This window comes from Anticarsia gemmatalis, chromosome 21 (genome assembly GCF_050436995.1).
Source record: "Anticarsia gemmatalis isolate Benzon Research Colony breed Stoneville strain chromosome 21, ilAntGemm2 primary, whole genome shotgun sequence".
Lineage (NCBI taxonomy): Eukaryota > Metazoa > Arthropoda > Insecta > Lepidoptera > Erebidae > Anticarsia > Anticarsia gemmatalis.
Genome location: NC_134765.1, coordinates 10,653,780 through 10,670,161, shown reverse-complemented (window position 1 = coordinate 10,670,161; position 16,382 = coordinate 10,653,780). Strand labels below are relative to the sequence as shown.

The window sequence follows — 16,382 nt, the reverse complement described above, 5'->3', positions numbered from 1 at the left end:
ACAAATCTTTGTGTGATGAGCACGAGTATTTGTTCTGATCCTGGTTATTCAGACTCTGCTTAGTTAGGAAAAAAAAATAGTTTTAATGTCTTATTAATTAATGTTGTGTTAGAACTGATTAGTAATAGTGTTTTCACTCATATTATTATACAGCTTTCAAAATTGATTAAAAAAACACTGTAAACCAGAGCTGACGCATCGTTTATTAGTAAAACAGTATATTTACTGGGAGGTCAAGTTATATTGGTCATATGTTCCCATTATGTAATGATGTCTTTGAAGCGTTTACGAAGCAAGTCACGATTATCATGACTAGAGCTGCTTCCTGACTTCACATTAGTTTGTATATTAATATTGTTTAAAGGAATAAAAGGAAATATGGTTTACTGTCTATTTGTATAGGAATATTAGCATTTTGTTGCTAAAATGAAGGTTTTAACGGTAAAACAGGTGTTTGTTTGCACGTGCAGTAGTAATTATTATAATAATATGCAGCTGTTTCTTGTATATAATATAAATGAGTATGAATTCAAATTATCTAACACATATTTTATTTATACTTAAAGTAGTATCAAACACGATTTGTTGCTTTCTTAATAGCTTCTACTAATAAGTACGGTTGTGGATCATAAGGTTCTGAGTTTGATTCTTGAATCCGGTAGAGTGTCATTAATTGTTTTTTTAGATATTTCTGAAGGTTGATATTAGTTTTTTAAGGCGGCTAACATATAGCAATAGTCTAGCTTTAGCAATGTGCATAGGAAACTAACATGTACATTTTTGAGAACCTTAAATAAATATTTTTTTCTATATCATGAAAACTACTTGTGACGTAAGACTGATAACTGATAAGAGTTAAGATAAGGAACGACCTTCCATCGCATTTCGCAACTGATAACAAATAATTAGGTACACATTATCAGTTCTATCACACAATTAAGACTGCGGTGGATTAGACTAGAATAATTTAAAATTTTAGAGGGTATTCCCAATATGAAGGATAATCCGTTTAAAATTTTGATTGATTGTTTGCATTCATCGTTGTTATGGCAACGCAGATCCGCCATAACAGTCGGAAATAAACAAAACGAGACATTTACAGAATTAGAATAATGCACTAAGAATGGCCCCTGTGTCGTGGGGACTTTTACAAACATACAAACAACGGACACAAAGTACAACCAGACCCGAAACAACTATTTATGGATGGCACAGGTTCTTAAATGCCTTGCGTGGGATGCGAACCCACGACCTCCTGACGCAATGGCGCAAAGCCTGGTGACCACCTTAACAACTGCGCTACGGAGGTCATATCTACATTTAATTATCCCGTAAGATGCCCCGGAAAATCACAATAAATCACTCAAAATCACGGGCAAAATCAGGTTTTGAGATATATTCCACGCCTGTCCATCTAATTAGTTAATTAATGTTTATCGCTCATCATAATGTCTCACGGATACCTTACTAACTGAACTCTCACGATACGTCAACGATATCATTAAATTTAACTGCAACACATCAATATTATTAGTTAAATCAAAAATAGAGATGTTATAGTTACTTTACTGTAACCGAAACTATCGGATATCCGAATATAACACATCCGAAACTGACATGACCATGTTGTTTCGGATAATTTCGGATATTAAGACCGATACCTAAATTGAAGCTCTATGAGTTTACGGGTTGCTTTATCCAAAGGGTAAAACGGGACCCTATTACTGAGACTTCGCTGTCAGTCTGTCTACGAAACCGTATCACATTGATAGTGAGACAGTTGAATCTTTCTAAATTCCGAATTTTCTAATATCCATAACACATATTATACAAAACCAACAGAAAATCCGAAAAAAGAAATCCGAAGCCGTATCCGAAACCGATATATTATTCATATATTCATATCCGAAAAGTCATATCTATACATCTCTAATTAAAATACCGAGAAATAGAAGGATTTCGGAGATATTTAACTGTATCTGCTAATCATTGTGCGAAGATCTGTTGATAAGTATCTTTATTAGACTTGCTAAAGGTTTTCGGAAAGAAATGTCTTTTATTATTAGGTTTATTTGTACTATAATTGGGTTTTCTTAAATATCCTCTCACGCAAGAGAATGTATTACTAATCGGGAGTATACTTACATTTCTGAAGTTATGTCTATACTAATATTATAAAGCTGAAGAGTTTGTTTGTTTGTTTGAACGCGCTAATCTCAGGAACTACTGGTCCGATTTGAAAAATTCTTTCAGTGTTAGATAGTCCATTTATCGAGGATGGTTATAGGCTATATATCATCACGCTACTACCAATAGGAGCAGAGTACGGGTGAAAAATGTTACAAAAACGGGGACAATTTTATTTGCGCGTTTCAGCTTGTACAATATATTTGTCTTTTCTTTTAAAGTGCAGAAAATCATATCAATTATAATTACTATCATATAGAAAATCAGATATAAGTCGAGGCACTCGAGTGATCTGTACGAAAATTTTACGAAAATCGATCCAGTAGTTTAGTATCGAAAGCGTAACCGATCGACAGCCATGTACATATTATGTAGGTATAGGCTTTTGGAAGTAATGTATTAATGATTATACCTAACTAGCTGACCCGCGCAACTTCGCTTGCGTCACCTAAGAGAATGGGTCAAAATTTTCCCCGTTTTTGTAACATTTTTCGTTGCTACTCCGCTCCTTATTACCATAGCGTGATATAGAGCCTATAGCCTTCCTCGATAAATGGACTATCTAACACTGAAAGATTTTTTCAAATCGGACCAGTAGTTTCTGAGATTAGCGCGTTCAAACAAACAAACAAACAATCAAAAAAACAAACAAACTCTTCAGCTTTATAATATTAGTATAGATAATGAAAGGGAGCAAAGTCTAAAGATTTCTATCACACTCTTATCATTGTTTTGTTAGAAAGAATATCTCTAGTTGTTTATTATTGCCTTAATTCTACATACCTAATCGTATTTGCACTCCGTTCAAACAAGTTATTTAAAGTTATCAATGAAAGGGATTGAAAAGTAATGTTATTTCTATCACTAAGCTGTTTATCATGGAAACTATAAATTATCGTGAACAAATATGAATATTTATCAATTGAATTTTAGTCTTGTAGTTTACAAGCTTGTTGTATAAAATTTAAATGCTTCTGCTACTTTTCTTTGAACATTATTGTATGATAGATATGTATTTATATACTGATTCTCTGAATTATATAAGATCGATAGGTCACCGGATGTATTTGAGGCTTGTTTTTAAACCAACCACCCTTCGCGTTCCGCAGGTTTATCCATCAGATTACTCCCCACTAACACGTAACAATTAGGGTTGCTTACACTGAAGAAAACTGAAGAAAATTTATCTAGGGACAATTCTTGTTTATTTTTAAAGCACTTTCCTCTTAAATTCAAATTAGTTTGGAAAAAATACTATTTTGTATGATTACTACATTCACGTTTAAATAGACTTTTTAATGGAAGTGAGGTAATTATATATATGATACTATTTATATAGGTACCATAATACCTATACACATATACTTATTATAGACGATACAACAAAGCTTCTTCTAATATATAAAATTCTCGCGTCACAGTTTTCGTTGCCATACTCCTCCAAAACGGCTTGACCGATTCTCATGAAATTTTGTAAAATTGAGTAGGTCTGAGAATCAGCCAACATCTATTTTTCATACCCCTAGGTGACACTTTTTTTATTTAGGTATATGGCATAACAAAGCTTGCCGGGTCAGCTAGTATTTTTCTAAATTTCTAGAACGATTGGCGGCAAGCAGTCTTTAACTGGCGTACGTGATATTCGGTACGTTGAGTCAGCTGTTATCGTTATCAAACGTTATCAGTGAGCAACGAGTTTCGTTTTAATGTACTGTGACGTCACTTGGAAAGTGGCCTGCATGTGCGTCATGGAGCTGTTTTGTTTAGGTATTTGTATTCGTCACTAGTTAGTTACTGAGGATTGTTCTTGTGTTGTGGGGCTTTAAAACAAATAGAAGAAAAAGGATTTTTTTATATTTTAAACAATCTATATTATATCAGACTTAATCTACATACTTAAATTCTCCTAGAAAACCACATAAAGATACATTTACAATAGTTCTTGAGTTCATTACAAAAAAACAAAAAAGCAGGATATTATTATGTGAACTTTTTACCGAATTCAAAAAAATGAGGAATAAATTATTCTTAAATACATTTAATACTTTACTCTTTATAGTTAGATACTAGGAGATTACAAAAGGCGGTATTTTGTTTATTAAATTTGTTAAAAACCGTCTCTAAAAATCTCCTAGTATCTACACAGTTGTAGTTAGTTAGGCTAGAAGATTTCTTAAAACAAGTGTTTACATAAAAAAATAATTAACGTTATTCATAATGTGTTATTATTAAGTGTTAATAAACACTACTAATCTAAAACAAAGACCACAGAATCAACGTGTATCTGCAATCAGAATGAATGGTGCACTTAATAGCGAGTGTATTGGTCGTATTGGTCCACATACAGATATAGTCAGTCGGTCACCGCCGCGGGTCAACGACCGCAAGATGTATCTCTCAGTTCCTGCTTACAGAAGAACACTTCGATTAGTAAGAGATTTGGAAGAATATTAGTGTACTCGGATGATGTTTAAGATTATTAGGTTTTGTGTAAGTTAACTGCTTCTCCCCAAGATGCTGGCCGAAGACGTATATAATTGAAATGCATGTAGGTACCTAATTATTTCATTCTTAGTCCCTTAATATAGGGAAATAATTTATCACCACATATAAAAACCAGTGCATAGATATTGCTGAATTTTAGGGTGTTCTATTGTTTTAAGATACTATGCACGTTTAAAAGTAAGTATTTTTTTTTATATTTGCGAGTTCGATTCCCAGTTCATGAATTTTCAAATTTAATCAAACATTTTTGAATGCAGATTTGTCAAATTTTTAAAATATAAGCATAATTTCCTTTCACTAAAATATATCAACTCAAGGCTTAACCCCTCCCCCTCGTTTGGGAAGAGACCCTTGCCCTGCAGTGGGACAGTAATGGGTAATAAAAAAAAAGATATATGCAATATTTAGGGTAGTTTCCCTCTATAGCCTATATTTTTTTCCAACCTGTATATTAAATACAGTATAATAATATAGTATAGATAATATTAATGCTAGATAGATCTTTGTAATCTGTACACAAAGCATTCTCAGATGACTAATCCATTGTCCTTAAGATCAGATCTTTAGATGCTGAGAGCACTTTAGTATCATAATAACTCATAAAGTTAGAGATACTCGTACCGTCTGTTATTAAGCTTAGGTAATGGAATCATCTTATATTAGATGAGATTATTTAATATACAAGTAAATTATTGGTGAGGTAAGCATACTTCGAGGAATCAAATAGGTATATAACAATATTTGGCCGTTGAATTATGTTATTATACAACTAAACGGTTTGTTAAGGTAGTTATTCATTTTCAACAGCCAAATGCTTGAATCTTGTAACCAGTTATCGCATAGGGACCCCCTTAATTTATAATTTTTAGTATTTGTTGTTAACGGAAATACATCATTTAAGAAATTTCAGCTTTCTCGCTATTACGGTTCATAAGATACGGCCTTTTTTTTCCGTCGGTGGAGTTATCAGTGTACTATACTGACAGACAGCGGAGGCTTAGTAATAGAGGCCCGTTTTTCCCTTTGGGTGTGGAACCCTAAAAAAAGTTTTTAAGAAGTAACAATAGCATCCGACATTTCATTCAAAAAAATATAATTTTCAAATTACAATTGATTTTACAGGGGTGCATGATAGGAGCCTCCCCGCGGCGCGCCCTGGAAGCAGCTAGGTTCGGTAACGCAGAATCTAGGCTGACTAATCCTCTCACCTCAATGGTAGTCTCAAACACTAGGCAAAACACCTCGCCTCTACCTCCAGATACCAATGACTCGTCTCAGAGACTCATTGATTTAACACTGCAGAAGATCCAAATATTGAAGCTACTCTCAGCTACCTATTTAAAAATATAACATGCATATTGTAGTGTAACTTAGTATAAATAATAATGACTGTGTTCAAAACATTGTAAATGTTCTAGTACCGAAATAAGCTCGGAGCAGCTCGGAGCCACTTCACTCTCTCGCGTTGGATTACCGGCTTCAATGCAATTCGTCATACATTATCAACTGTATTACTCATATGTTACTTTGTATAGATTAGTAGATAGATGTGATTGTTGGTTGAAAGTTTTGGAATTTAAATCTATACTAATATTATAAAGCTGAAGAGTTTGTTTGTTTGAACGCGCTAATCTCAGGAACTACTGGTCCAATTTGAAAATTTTTTTCAGTGTTAGATAGCCCATTTATCGAGGAAGGCTATAGACTCAATCATCACGCTACAAACAATAGGAGCAGAGGACCAGTAAAAAATGTTACAAAAATGGGGAAAGTTTTGACCCGTTCTCTCTTATGTGACGCTAGCGAAGTTGCGCGGGTCAGCTAGTGTTAAAAATAAAATAAATAAATTTAACCCATTAATGTCCCACTGTTGGACAAGGGTTTAACTAAACTCTTAGGTATAAGTTGGTACCTCCCACGCAATTTTTTACAGGTTCAAATCCGTGGCAATATTAATCACCAGCTCCAACGGTGAAGGAAAACATCGAGATGCAACCTTGCACGCCTAAGAGTTCTTTAGAACAGTTCTTAAAGGTATGCAAAGTCCCCAACCCGCAATCGGCCAGCGTGGTGGACTCAAGGCCTAGCCCTTCCCTCGTTACGGGAGGAGACCCTTGCCCAGCAGCAGTATTATTCCATATTATACCTACTCCCTTTTCACAAACTGTCACATCTACACAACAATAGTTAAAGGCATATACACACAGTACGGTCCAGACCCTGGGTACGTACAGGAATGCGTGAGTCAAATTGATGTTGATTTCTTTATTAGTATAAGTAGCTGAAGATTTGGTACAATAGGTTCGATTTCTGAATGTGGTTGATGCTATAGTTTTTAATTACTATTATTGTACCTAACTAGAATCCTCTAAAAAATGATTTTGATAGTAGTTTTATGGTGCAAAAATTTAAGGTACCCAAGTATCTTTACATTCATTTTCAACTACTTAATCCAAACTTATCAAACCAACACATATTATCTACCAATATCCTTAGGGTCAGCGCAGACCAAGAGGAGCGCAGCGGAGAGGATTTTTTTAACGCACTTGAAAATCAACTTTAAAGTAATTAAATAAAGTGCATAATTGCTTGAACCTGACAAAAAATGCTCGCGCGTCCTCGAGGATGCGCGGGTATCCCCGCGCATACTCGAGGACGCGCGAGCATCGTACGAAAAATTTCAATGTTGTTACTGAGTTTAAAGAGAGAGAACGTCATTTTTATTCTTCTTCAGTCAAAAGAGCAATTATAATCATAGCCCAGTCTACCATCGTTGACGAATTTTCACGAAAACTAGCATGTTTAATGAAGAATGGTAACCTAGAAAGTTTTCCTCGCGCAGGCTCGAGCAGTCGCGAGCATGCTCGAGCATCCGCGAGCCGTAAAGAAAATGCTCGAGACCGCGCGAGGATTATTCCGGTCTGTCTGCGCTGGGCCTTATATACCTACTCCCTTTTCACAAACTGTCTCATCTACACAACAATAGTTAAAGGCATACACACACGGTACTGTCCATACCCCGGGTACGTACAGGAATGCATGAGTCAAATTGATTAAGCACGCGTGCACACTGTACTGCCCTTAATTCTCTAACGCGTTTCGCGACAGCTACAGTGATGTTGATTTCTTTATTAATGACGGTAAATGGGGCTTTTGGTGGAGAAGGTTCGATTCCTGGATGTGGTTGATGCTATAGTTTTTAATTACTGTAATTGTGCCTGATTAGAATCCCTTAAAGAATGATTTTGATAGATTTTTTGTGCCATATTTTAAAATACACAAGTCTCTTTAAAATCATTTTCAGCTAATTAATTCAAGCTTATCAAATCAACACATATTTTCTTCCAATTTCCATATAATACCTACTCCCCTTTCACAAACTGTCACATCTACACGACAATAGTTAAAGGCATACACACAGTACGGCCCAGACCCCGGCTACGTACAGGAATGCATGAGTCAAATTGATTAAGCACGCGTGCACACTGTACTGCCCTTAATTCTTTAACGCGTTTCGCGACAGCTACAGTGATGTTGATTTCTTTATTAGTGGAAGTTGTTTTGGTAGAGTAGGTTCGATTTCTGGATGTGGTTAATTCTATTGGTTGAGTAGATATGATTTTTTGAATAGGTAATGCTTGAGTAATAAATAAATTTAACACATTAATGTCCCACTGCTGGGCAAGGGTCTCCTCCCATAATGAGGAAGGGGTTAGGCCTTGAGTCCGCCACGCTGTCCAAGTGCGGGTTGGGAATGCTTAAGTATTTCATTAAAATAATTATGCTAATGTGCTATACTTAATACAAATGTTTTTTTTTATGCAAACATAGAAGTCCCATGAATAGGGTTATTATGAAAATTTAAAATTGTGTGTTTTTGATAGTTTTTAGTGCGAACATTGCACTTGAAAATATCACTATTTAAAATTTACAACTTATCTAAATTGATGAATTATAAAACGCCTAGTAAATAAACAGAAATGCGTGGAAATAGCCCTTATTTCATTTTAAATAAGTACAGTTTTTTTGTTCTTACTGAAAACCTATACCTACAGTTACAAGAAGGAACAATAAAAAAAAATCTTTTTTTTTCTAGTCGAAATTAAGGAGAGTCCTTTAAACTAGAAAACAGCCGAAGCTTTAAACTAGTATTAGCGTATGCAATTAGTAATCCTATGGCCTTACTTTTCCTCTTGAGGACAGAAACAGTGCAATATTTGACTAACAACTCTGCTTATGCCAATATCGTGATAACCGCACCTTAAACGAAGGTTAACTGTTACGTGTATTGCAAAATTAATCAAGAGGTTATCTGTGTATTTAGATATCAGATCTGTTTTACAAATTAATTTATTTATTGTTATTACTAGCTTAACAGGTAGAATAGTTTCTAGATTAAATTCTTGTGTCGCGCTAATGGTTTCTGCAAAGCTTTTATTAGTTGGCCGTTTTAAATAACTAACAATGTTAAGGAATACGCTAACATCTTTCACATAAGGTTTTTTGTTGATTGATGGATTATGGATACAGAATCTTATGCTACAGGAATAATTTACTGCTAGAACTCCTCCGTCCAAGCTCTTTCAAACGACTTCAAAGAAAGGAAGTCATTTCATTTTTGTCTTCGAATGTTTTATTTCGAAGTCGTTTTTTACATTATTTACCCATATTTTAGATAAATATTTTAAATAAAAAAGTCCTTTAGATATGCATAGCAATGCATAAGCCTGATGATATCGTCAATAATTTACTTCTAGTAGGTTTTTTTTGCATTTAAACTCTTAGTTAATAAACATATTTTTCTAAAGGCACCTCACACCTCCCTACGTCCTAGAAGCGAAGTTCTAAATAAGTGTAGCGTATAATCCAGTTAGTTAGACTACGCGTTAACTTCGCTCATTCGAACAACACAGGTTCACACTCAGTTTAACTCGAGCTTAATGTTTCGTTAACTCACTGATTTGATACACTCGGTTATACTTCGGTTAAAACGGGTTATGTGAAGTTATGGGTTGGTTAACATTGTGAAGATATTTTTATAGATTCAAAAAGTGGAGGTACTGACTTCTATTATTATGGAGTAGGGAGAGACTAGGGATTACGTTTTTTTGTACATTTTAGCTCTGATATTTTTGCGCCAAAGAATCCTATAATTAGTATAGGATTAAAGACCTAGATGGTCTTTTATCAAGAGGGTATCTACAAACTTACACATAGAAAACACAACTATAATAAACTATAAAGGTTGCAAGACTCCAAACATCTACTTCTCGAGCACATAAAAAATGTATCAAGTAGGAATAGAAGCCACGACCTCAAAACACAAACCAGTTGCTACATTTGAACCGACCATAGTACTTCAAATACCATAACAAACAAAGTTCAATTATTTCTAAAAATCCTCCCAAAAATAGAGGAGAAACTAAAATACGCAAAACCAAGCATAATTTACAAGTCCTAATAAGTTGTGTAAAAATTTCACTTGTTTTAAAATGCCATGTATAGCAGGTTATATTCTAGGACAATGTTGCAAATTATCCAAACAAGTAACAGTAGGTAATTTTACTAAAAACGTGAGTTTATTAGATAGATTATGTTATCTAGTCACTTTATCTGACGGTTATCTGTGTTTGAATACGAAAGTGATTTTGTATTAGGAAGTTTGTTATTTTATAATCAGCATAAGCTAGTAAATAATAAATTTGTTATGTACAAAAAAAATACTTATATAAAATACAATATAATTTTGTATTTTATATAAGTATATGATTTAAGTTTTTGCTTTTGTTTTTATTCAGGCTAGTATTTTCACCGATCGCACAAAGATATCGTTAGTTGCCATAAATATTTTATATATTTAAAACGCTTGTATATGGGTCGTAAGTTTTATTTTAAGGACTAAATAAATATGATCCTGTTCGGACTTAATTTTATTCAATGTCTAATACTGTATGTTTGTAATTTTCCACGCACAATACAATAGTATCAATGCAGTACTTTAAATTGATCATGGAACTTCTATGAGTACTTTAAAATATTGAGAAGTATTGATTTTCTATCACACTACTAAGGTAGATAAATAAAATTAACATCACACAACTTCCAAATCAACAGGAAACAAAATCAATAACTACTTACCAAAAAGCAGACGTTACCTCAATCCGGTTAGAACCGGCTACCTGTCCTAGTTTCGCTATGTATCTGGAGGCAGGATGCGGCGACTGGACCACTTGTATCAAATACCACTGACCCGTGAATGTCATTCACCTTCGACAAGTGGGTCAGTTTTTGCGAATCATTTGTGTTTGGGATATACTGGGATATGAGTGATATATCTAGTTGTATTTCTTTATGTATATTTTTCGTTTGTGAAGAGCTTGAAAGAAAGTAATCGGAAGGTATGGCTCAGTGGTTAAAGTAGTCGATACTTACTAAGTGTCGGGGGTTAGGATTCTACGCGACTTTTTCCAGTCGGTAAACGATTTGTGGGTTAAGCAACCTCTGCCGCGGTCATTCCATAGATGGGTGACTGCTTAGTGGTATTTGAACTGGGCGTCTCCGTGCTTCAGAGTCCCGGCTATTGTCAATCAAGATGACAGTCGTTAGCCACGACAAAGGCTTTCGGGCGGCTTGAACAACTTTGACACTAGGTTGACCACTAACCATACAATCAGAATAAGAAGAATACTAACCATGTGATGGGAATATAGGCCTAGGTACTAAGGTAGATGTTTTTATTCAATTTTCTACTGTACAATAAAAGTCATGTTGATATTTGTCAAAATGTTCAAGTCTCAAGTGGCAATAGTAATGAGTTTATATGTTTGTTTAGTAATTTGCAATATGTGATAGACAGATAGATAGACAAAAGTTGGTTAAGGTCACTGAAGTGATCGGTTGCCAAATTGTCACCTCTTCACTCAAGTGATATGATTGCTACTTGAGACGGCATTTAGAGTTAAATAAATAGTGTAATTGTTGTTAAATATATGTAATTAGTTTACGAAATGGTTTTAACGCTTAAAACTATTTTTATTTGATTTTATTCTTATGGGAAAAAGATACTGATTGCAAAATAATCTTGTTAGCTCAATTTGTTCAGTAATAAACATATCTAACAATATGTTGAATAAAATAATTATAATAAAAATTCGTCAAAAATCATTCTTAACAGTCCTTCCTCTTAAAAGTCGGTAAAAATATACATACAGCTGACTAAAGCTAATTTAATTAGTGAATTTATAAAAACTTAGCCGTACTACTCTTACCTTCCAAATAATAATAAATCCAAATTAACTAATTTCAATTCCAATGTAAACACTCACTCAATTTAAACACATACTTAATAAAATCTATCAACAAAAAATTATGTCCAAAATGATATCAATACCACTATTTCAAAACACAGGCTTTAAAACTTCAAAATTAAACACATCACACAAACAAACCACTAAAAAAATATTCTAAAATTCCTCAGAAAATTCAACAAAAATGAAGATATTATTCTACAACTACTTAATTTCATGAACACTTGACACCTCTTTCCTTCAGCACAAACGTAGCCAGACTGTAAGACTTAGGTGATGTTAGTTGCGCCACAGTTGCCCAACTATCGCTTCTCTAATAAATACCAATGTCGAATTGCGACTTGCGACAATGTAAGTGCGAAAAACTGCAAGGTTGTAGATTAGACGATACATAATACGGAAGAGTTTTTCGTATCGTTTTGCTAATTTTGTAGAAAAAGCATAAAAATGTTTTTTTTTTTCGGGATAGTTGTACGTTTGTCCCAATCAATAAAATTGCACCCTATAGTACAATTTTTTTACGTTTTTCAAGCTTTTATTGGTTAGTTGTACGTTTGGGCTAAGAAGGCCAAACCAATAAAATTGTACCCCATAGTTCCGTGATCTATGGCTAATACTCGAATGTGAAGGATTACGCAAATATTCAAGGTGGAAATAAAATATCCACATTATTTGATATGATATAACGACATCCCTACTATTAACGACAGCCATAATATGATCTGACTAATACAAAAATCCGTTTAGTTTGGGCTTTACAAGCGCATAAAACCTTTCTACAAAATTTATAAATTTTTAAACAAAAAATTAAATTGAGAAATATATAAATTTAACCCGTTTATGTACCTCTGCTGGGATAGGGTCTCTCCCCTTAATGAGGCCTTGAGCCCGAACAAACATAAAATACTTATAAATTAATTAGTTTCTAAACTATTTTGTCTCAAAATAAAATCTTCAAAATGAGTCTAGTTTCAATGTGTACAAAACCTTATCGTTCATTAATCTACACCAAACATGGTGCCCATAGACACACCATATACACATATGCAAGATGCTTATCCTCCTAATTCGTACTAAACCATATGTTTTCAACAAACTAACTGTGCTATAAAAACTGTTGTTTTTGTTTCTGTTGCTAATTTGGACACGTCATGGTGAAAGTTTGCTATTAAATACTAAATAAAGAAAAATTACTCTTGAAGTTTAAGGAACTGGTAAATGCCTTGACCTAAGTACAAATAAGTTTATAATTAAAATCCCAAGTGTAGTAGAATTGGAACGAAACGGTGTTTTTTACAATGGTTGCTTAAAAATTTCGAAAGGGCTCTATTTAAATGCATGGTGTTTGACGGTAGTAGAATACATAAAAGCACGCCTTCTTCCCATGGAGGTAGGCAGACTAGAGAACTGTAGTAGAATGTACAAAAATAACTTTACCATGAGCTATAAACAAAGGGTAAACAAGAGACGAGAAGAAGGGCTTATTTTACACGTGGTTACTACCATACTTTTTTGCTTCTTCCGAGAGCTTTTTGTAGTTGCAGGGACTTTTACAAACATACAAACAACTACTGAAACAACCAGCGCCTATTAAACAATGCATAATAGGCTATATTAACCATAATCATAGATTTACAAAAGACTAATATTTTTCAAGCATTTCATGTTTGAAAGCAATAACACAGGATGTTAAAATCGCGTGAACACAAGCTGTTAGTATTATTAAGTGATCGTTCATTTATGAGTAATGCGATCAAATTATAAAATAGTTTATGAGTTCCGTTTTTTTAGTTATAAAATCGAAGTGCTTCTTGCTGGTGTGATGGACTGTTTATAATTTTATGATTCTTTGTCCAACAAAGTTGTAAGCAACAGCGTCCTATAGTAGAACAATTGAAATTCTGTAATAAAAATATACGAAACCTCCTCTGTTTCTTTCTTGATTTCAAAGTACTTAAACATTAGCACGCCGTCAAGAAATGTACTAAAAATCTTACAAGCATACAAGGTTTAAAACCTCTCACGCAAGTGGTCGACGACGAAGGTTCAAACCCGAGAAATAAATAATGATTATATACATGTTTTAACGGTGAAGGATATAACTAATAAATAACTTATCAACTATAAATAGTAGAGGCAATACAATTCAAACAAAACTAAAAAAAATGGCAACATAATAATTGACAAAGTATCCACATGTCCGCTGTTTAGAGAATTATCCAATTGATGAACAAACGTTGTTGCAGACTCACATAAATCTCAATGACACTGATGGTTGTAGGGCAGGCCCTTCGGACATGGGAACTGCATTAATAGGATAAATACACATAAAATGGACATTGGGACCGATAGACTCGTTATGTCAAGGGTCTAGTGACCTCTTGGGTCTTGTTGCATGGCAAACAGTATTTATTTTTAAGGGTTGATTTATAAAGTCCTTTTTACCCTTTTCGTATTGACATTTGACTGTCAGGTAGATTTATAGAAGATTGAAAGTGTAATCTTAATCTGTCTGATGAACTCAGAAGCAAAGAAGTTAAGTAGTATAAATTGACTCTTAGAAAAAAGATACAAACATAATATTTCCCAAAGGGGTAGGCAGATACCAAAGAATGTCACTTGGTACGATCCTTACGATTTTCCCTTGGCTTATTCACATACGTACATCTTGCTATAAAGGACCGCCGGTTTCAAGTATCTATCTATCTATCAATTAATTTGAATAGTAGGTAGTGGTAATGACAATTCTTCAGTATTAAGCGTTTTAGATTCCACAGAAACACTTTCCATATTCCAAGTCTTTCCTTTGAAATCGGATAGCTAGTAAGTTCAAAACCATCGACTATGAAAACAGAATTTAAATTCTCAATCCTCACATCACAAATACGCAGTCACGCAATTCCGGAAACCGCTGAGCGATTCATAAAAAAATGCAACAAAAATAAAAATAAACCGAATTCCGTTCATATAACGATGCATTCACACATACATCCATATAAACGCTAAACACTCTTTAAAACACTTGTTTACTAAACAAATTAATAAAGAATGTAAACGATTTAAAGACTTCGGCGCCGGCGCATGACAGGTGCGCCGGAGATAGCCGAAGTTTCCCGAACGGTAGCCGAAAGATTCTTTTACTTTTTATGTTCCAGATTTATCTCGCGCCACTCATTCAGGGATCGTGACACTTGCACCGACATTTTTTTGTGTTTTTTCGAATGTTTGGACTAATATGCACATCGGCAAATAGATCAGGAATGCTTTATAGTTTTGTTCAACTTTTTCTAAGGTTAACGGTCATTGCAATTTGTTATTTGCCGTTTCGTCACGTTATAATTGTTTCGGTAAGGTGTGTCTTGCTAGTTTTAGGTATATTACTCATCCTTTTTAGTTCAATAGAGTATAACTATTTATTTACCTACTTTTTCTTTATGGAAAATATTCTCAATTTATGTTTCCACAATATTTTTTTGTTTTGTGATATATATGTAAAATAAGCTGACAAGGTATGTTTTTACAATAAGGGATGCCTAAAAAATATATCAAGATAGCTGTTAAAATCCCAAATTGAGAGAAAAAATGACAACGCAGGCCTATTTTCAGTATTTTTTGACCGGAAGCCCTGAAATGTACAGCAATCGTCAAAACAATTGATTCATCCCAAATATTCACTTAAAATATAAAAACAGTGTTAAAGGAAATGCCAGTGACGCGTGTCAGACATTATTTATTTATATAAAACATCTGTGCTAATAATGTGTGAATATAAGTGTATTGCAACAATATAGCGAAGAGGTCAATTGCTTAAAAAATATATAGAAGTATATATTTTTCATCTAGATTAATAGGTTCCAGAATCGATTGTTTACTATTTATCTTCGTTTTCTTGACGTTTCGGCCAGATTGTTTCAGCAAATGTCAGGCTGTGCTGCCATATAATATCAAAAAATAGCATTTAAAAGATATTGTGTAGTGTATTTATATAATTATTTGATACAATCTTTCAAATTCCATCAGTGGTGTCATTTAAATAAACTGCACGTTTGGCGCAGTGGTTTAAGCGGTCACCTCGCCGCAACAACCGAAGCGCCGCGTGTGGTGGGTTCGAATCCCACCCGGGACAAATCTTTGTGTGATGAGCACGAGTATTTGTTCTGAGCCTGGATGTTAATGTATCTATATAAGTATGTATTTAGAAGTATATAAGTATGCTTATCAGTTATTTGGTTGCCATAGTACAAGCTCTGCTTAGTTTGGAATCAAATGACCGTGTGTGAGTTGTGCAATGATATTTATTTATTTATTTAGTCTCAGCCTACCCCTATGGGGAAAAAGGCATGATTTTATATATTTTCCTTTACGTATTGTTTTGCAAAAGCT

The 16,382-nt window shown here is 34.0% G+C and overlaps 1 protein-coding gene across 3 annotated transcripts in view; it reads right to left on the bottom strand.

The window, feature by feature from the left end:
- The window catches only part of form3 (FH2 domain-containing protein formin 3), a 120,079-nt gene that overhangs the window by 69,779 nt on the left and 33,918 nt on the right, over positions 1–16,382 (bottom strand). The gene's annotated exons all lie outside the window — the stretch shown is intronic.